Source organism: Dromaius novaehollandiae, chromosome 2, assembly GCF_036370855.1.
Source record: "Dromaius novaehollandiae isolate bDroNov1 chromosome 2, bDroNov1.hap1, whole genome shotgun sequence".
NCBI classification, from domain to species: domain Eukaryota; kingdom Metazoa; phylum Chordata; class Aves; order Casuariiformes; family Dromaiidae; genus Dromaius; species Dromaius novaehollandiae.
The window spans coordinates 114,986,212-114,992,349 of record NC_088099.1 but is presented as its reverse complement, the minus strand read 5'-3'; the positions used below and the strand labels follow the sequence as shown (position 1 = coordinate 114,992,349).

General features: G+C 49.2%; 1 protein-coding gene across 2 annotated transcripts in view; it reads left to right on the top strand.

The window, feature by feature from the left end:
* Positions 1-2,527: 2,527 nt before the first annotated feature.
* Positions 2,528-6,138, top strand: part of ANKRD12 (ankyrin repeat domain 12) — a 70,484-nt gene continuing 66,873 nt past the window's right edge. Inside the window, exon 1 of one of the 2 annotated variants that reach the window (XM_064507210.1) lies at positions 2,528-2,547. The gene's annotated coding sequence lies outside the window, so the exon portion shown is untranslated. The other variant, XM_026094317.2, reaches the window with a different exon arrangement.

Below are 6,138 nucleotides of genomic sequence, written 5' to 3'. Positions count from 1 at the left end.
ATTATCATCAAATCTTAACATCTGCTGCAGAAGTGCTCTTTGTAAGATTCCTTCCCTGTTATCTCAGCTGCTTTTTGGATATCCATTAGCATATACTGAAATCCCAGAACTCTGTTATTACTGCTGATGTACAAGGATCGGAATGCAGTATTATACCACTGCAGAACACCTATAACCTGTAATTTTTAGAGGGTGAATAATCACCATCTACACTACAGTACTGTGAGAAGATGCCTTGGGAAATACTTGTTACTCCACTTACGGTGTTAGTTATAGTCTCTGTCTACTCTTCAATCTGCTAGCCACCTCAAGTGATGACCACTGTAATCAACTAGACATTAAAGAATAGGAAATGTATGCAACTCCCTTTGTTATGTGGTCACTGGTGCCTGCATACCTGCTTCTGGTCAGCTGACTGTATACAAGGTACACTGATTTAATCAAATAAAAGTGAGGGCAGTTGCTTTACCTAACACAACTGATCCCTACCATGATTTGTACAACAAAGTTCTAAAAACAAATTAAACAAGTCTGCCTAAACAATGGGTATTTTGAAACTTGTGATGCCAACCATGTCTACCCATCCTGGACCACAATGGGTGGATATAAAAGTACTGAGGAAGTCCATGCAGTAGCTCATCTTAAAGTATTATCTGAGGTATACTGAATAGGTAAGAATGAGATTAGAATCCACTTCTCTGCTTATTTATTCATTACCATGTCTATGATCATTGAAGATGGTGGGCATGACGAACAGTCTGCCTGTTTATATGTAAGAAAAACACCACAGTACATTCACCTTTTCAAGTAGAAATAGATATTACTTTCTCTTGGTAGGCTGTGAATTATTCAAGGGGTATATTTTAGGATATTTAGCTAATTCCATTCACATTTCAGAATTACTTTCATTTTGAGAATATTATCTTTTAATTCTGAAAAATGTACATTTGTGAGTTGCATAATTAAGGAAGTCCTGCTTTCTACACATGAGCAGTTGAAAGTCATCTGGAAACAAGCTAAGCATGGCAATTAGGAGCAGAACAAATGGAAGAGCTTTGTTTAGCTGCCCTCTTCTCAAAATACCAAATATGACAGCCCAACTACCTTCTGCTTCTTACAGAAGCAACATGAAGGATACTATTTGAAAATCCATTTCATGAGTACCGAAGCACATAATTCCTTAGTTTTAACACATAATGCTATTCTAATAAGCAGATGCAAAAACTGTTTCATGATAAGAGGCACAGACAAATGACTATTTTTTAACACTACCACTAGCATCAGTCTACTTCTGTAACTCCTGATGCATCTATGTGACATCTGGCCTACCTTCCCTGTGAAAGGAGAAAATGCACGCAAGCTTTTTTTAAAAAAAAATTGCAATCAGGCCCAAGCTTCAAGTTGCATGATGTGTCTGTCTCCTGAGTTTGGGGGCAGCATAGCCCTTATAGCTGATCCTGCAGCTCTTCACCTGCACTTGCTCCATCCCCAGCCAAGTGAAGCGAAGGGGAGGCGGGGGGGGGGGGGGGAGAGCAATGTGCCTGCAGGCAATGCGAGGCGCAGGAGAAAGCACTGGCCGTGCCGCAGCAGCCGATGGCTCGTCCCCTGGGCGGCTACGCGAAAAGCCAACTGCCCGCCCCCCCCGGCTCTCCGGCACCGCATCACACGCACCTGCCTCCAGGGGCTGCTCCCAACAGGTGCGCGCCCTTTAACTACAGCTTCCTCGTGCGCAGGGCGTGTGTGTGCGTGTGCAGGCTCGATAATAAGGCGGCCCCTAACCGGCGGGGGCAGTGGCTCCTTCCTTGACCGCTAGAGCCCGTAACCCGCCGCGCCCGCCTCATTGGGATGCGATACAGCCACTGGGCTGTACCCACCGCGCATGCGCACTGCGCCAGTTGTTAAAACTCACTGCGCCATCGCCGCCGGAAAAGCCCTCCCCAGGGAGGGAGCGGCTGCGCCGGGTGGGATGGGAATGGGGGGGCTGCGCCGGTGGCTCCAGGTCGGCTCCCGTCGTGAAAGGGCTTGAAAGCTCTCGTCCCCTCGTCCCGTCCCTGCCTCGATGTCGAAGGCGCCGCAGCCGGGCCGCCGCAGCCGCTGCCATTTCCAGAATGTTCCAGTCGCAGCAGCCAACAACAGAGCGGACAGGGCGACGCGTGCGCACTGCTCGCTCCTTCCCGTCACCGCCACCTCCCCTCGCCCCCCCCCCCCCCCCGCCCCGGCTCCTGGCTCCCTGCGATCCCGTTATTCCTTGTCGTGTGCGTGCGCGCGGGATGGAGCCGCTCTTCCTGCGCGACAGAAACGAGCGGGACAGATCGCGCGCGCGTGTCCCTCTCCCTCAGGGGAGGAGGTACAATGACGTTGACCCCTCGCCTCTCCCTCCCCAACCGCCGCCCCAGCCGCGTAACGTTGGCGGCAGCGCGTGCCCGCCCGTGTCTCGTGCCCTGTGTGAGGCCACGTGGGCCGGGCGCGGCCAATGGGAGCTCGGCGGAGCGCTACTCCAAAACCGACGTTGTGTAAAGGGCGGGGGGAGGGGAGCGGCAGCGCAGGGTGAGCGAGAGGGAGGGAGCGGGGGGAGGGGTATCTCTAAACCCGACAACCACAGCGGCGAGCGCGGCGGTGGGAGCAGGGGCTGAGCCTCCGGGCGCCGCGTCGGACCCCCGCGACAGGGCCGTCACGCGGGGCTGGGGGGAGCGGGGAGGAGAAGGAGGACGCGTCCTGCCGCTTGCTCCCGGGAGAAGGTAAGGACCGCGCAGCACCTCTCCACCCCGTCCCCGTCTCCGCCCGGGCGCACGCTCCCGTCCCCCCGCCGCGGGTGTGCGTGCGAGCCTCTCGCTGGCCCCCGCGGCCGCGCCCCTGGGGTCCCGCCCCCCCTTTCTTCTAACGGGCGGGCAGCGGCGGCGGGGGGGCAGCGCTCCGCCGGCGCCCTCGCGGGGGGTGTAACCCCAGTCGGGGCTCCGCGCCGCTGTCCGGCCCCTCCGGGCACCTCCTCACCCCCCACCCACGCCGCGAGGGCCGCCTGCCCCGGGCGGCGGGGCTGCCGCGCTCCCCCCCGCGCCGCCGGGCATGTCAGCGGCGGGCAGCGGCTCTCCGCTGTCAGCCTGTCAGTGCCGCGGCGGGAGCCATGGCTGCCGCTGTCACCGTCTGGCGGCTGCGCCTCTCCCGCCCGCTGAGCCCTCGCCGCCGCCCGCCCCTGCCCCTCCGCTGTCCGTTTTGTGTTGGGGGGCTGCGGGGAGGGAAGGCGGCGGCGGGGCGGTTGCGGCCGGGGCGCGAACGGCGGAGTGCGGCATGGGGCGGCGCGGGGAGCGCCGCCGCAGCACGCCGCCCTGCCTCGCGCTCGGGAATTTGGTAGCCTCGGAAGTTGCTCCGCGGGGTTTCGCCGTGCCGCCCCGCTAGGGCAGCCTGGTCTCGTCAAAAAAAGCGTAGGGCGGGTGCGTGACTCGTTTCTAGCGCCTTCCGTTAAACGCTAAAGGCTCGCCAGTTGTTTTGCGGAAAAATACGCTCAGCTGCGGAGTCTGTCGCTGAAACGCAGCCGCCTCTGAGGTGGAGCGCGGTAGCTCGCACAGCACAGGTGACACTAAGCAACAAAGGAAGGGCAAGAAATGAAAGAATGTCAGTCTCACTTGCATAGTTCATCTTTCCAGCCTGGCTGCCTAGGTACCATCATTAATATCCAGTCTTTTTTTAAGAGATTGGATAGCTGATAAGTGAAAGGATTTTCTTTAATCAAAAGTCCCACATAAATGAGCAGTTTAATATCAGTATTATCAACCAGATGTGTTCTGGATATTGCTTGGACTCTGTTATGTTCTGTACCTTTCCTTTGTGAGCCATGTGGAAGAAAATCTTAGCGTGGCTTCTGAATTTTATATCTCTTAATTGCAAGATAGCTTTTGAGACAAGATAGCACTTTCATACAGAGAAGTAAGTAAGTTGTGATGCTTATAGGAATAAAAAGCTATCAGACAGATGTGAAACATACCCCAAATATACTTACATTCCAGGAAAAAGCATTTTAATCTTGGAATGCTAGCAAAGGGTGAGATCATCATGTCTATAAGAAATCATAAACTTTTAATAAAATAATTTATTGTTATTGACATGTCATGATTTGAAGGGGAGGCACTTCTGCTCTAGATTTGAAGCAGCAAGGGTTTTGGTTTTTTTCAGTGAGGAAGTTGGTGGCAACCTGGTTGTGTTTACATCTTAGTTACTTAGCTGAGGGACATGGTGAGCCCAGGAAGTACCATGGGTGTTGCAAAGCTGTGAGACATTAGAATATTACACCTGTTCTTACTATTTCAGGTCTGTGCAGATGTTGGATGTCACTTGATTTTCTTAATTCTTTAGATGAAAACTCAGATTCACAGCTAACCTTGTGACTTGGTGAGCTGGAGACCTTAATCTCACCGTATATGAGTTCAGTAGGTCTCTGTTCAAGCTTGAGGAACTGTCTGCTCAGATAAAATTGCAGGGTTTGAGCTATGGCAGAATACTTTGTGGGGAAGGTAGTGCTCTGCGTGTGTCATGTTTTTATTTAGTACTTATGCTTTCCTATGTGTGTCTTGTGAGATAAAAAAAACAAGGAGTGCAAATGTTGTTCGTAGCATGCAGTGGGCAGTGGCAATGTTCTTGTGCTGATGTCAGTCTTCTGCTGTTCAGTATGCGAGTCCCTTCTTTGATTTCATGGCTTTTCTCTAGTAATCGCCAAGTCTGGCTGGCATACAGATAGTTGACGAGAGTTTTTGGTTCTTTCAGAAAGATGACAGCGGAATCTGAAAGATGCAAGGATTTCTCCCTTCCCATTGCCATCCCTTTGTGTGTTGCTCTCCCACACAAAGAATTACTCAGAATTATTTGTGAAATCTGAATGCTATAGACAACAAAACTTACGACAGATGTTGTGTAAGAAAGCAAGCTTGGTGCAACAAACTAAGTTCATTTACAGTTTCTTACAACAGCCTTGCACAATAGATAAACTATTTGATAATAAGCAGGTTGATTAAGTACTTGTATGAAAAGTCAAGGTAAGGTATCTTTGGTGTTATTTTGGAGGGGGAGTGAATGCCCTACCATTTACATTGGGATTAAAAGCGTGAACTTAATAAACATGAGCATTCATTTTTCAGTAGAGATTATCAATCATAGGCTTAAGTGGTGGTTTCTTTGCACTGTTGTCTGTTTAAATTGCTACAAAACCTGTTGCAGCATGAATTTAGCTAGATTGAAAAGTCCTGGATATCCTTTTAGCAGAAATACTAGCACGTGCAAATGGCCAAGGTAGAATATCTTGCTTAAAATTGAGCATACAGATATATAAAAAGAAAATGTATTTGTTGAACTGATCTGTCATGTTTAAAAGATTTTTATACTGTTGAAATTGTCTGGAAGACTAGTATAGTTAGCCCTCTTCAAAACTGGAAAGAACTGTTGATCACAAAGTATGTAATGATTAACCTGCTACCAAACTATTAATACACATATTCAGAACAACTTTCTCTTGACATTTTTTGGATTTTATCTAATGAAGAGGTGGGCTGGGCATGAATGTTTGGCATTTCTTGTTTTGCGTAGTCTATTGCAGATGGAGTAGTATAAATGTTGATTGGTCATTTATTCTCCAGATCAGCTTGTATTTTTAACTACCTCATTAGACTCTACTTAGATTCTACTGACAGATGGTATGAAATAAATATTAGCTCAAACTCTGTCTTTCATTTCTGTTATGACACTGAATGGGTTTATTAACTGAGTAACAGAAGTCAGAGCCCTGCTAACATACATAGCTGTTTTCTTACCAATTCATTATTATACCTGAACTCAAAGAAGTCTTAGAAAAGTTCTTTTATAAGCTCCTTGAGCCTTACTTTGTTGCTTTATCAGCTGAGGACCTTTATCGCCATCTTTTGTAAAATCTAGACAGTTGTTTAAAGAAAGGCTTTGAGCCCTTTGGAGTTGGTATGACCTTGCCTTGGCTTTTTTTGGGTTATCTGCATGGATCTTAAGTGTCTATATATCTACTGCAATTGCTCCTATCTTTAGTTAAGAGCTAATGAATAAACCTTCCCCAGTTTTATGGCTGCTACTTGCACCACTCCAGGTAATGATATTGTTATGAGTGGATTGGTTTCGCGCTGTTTT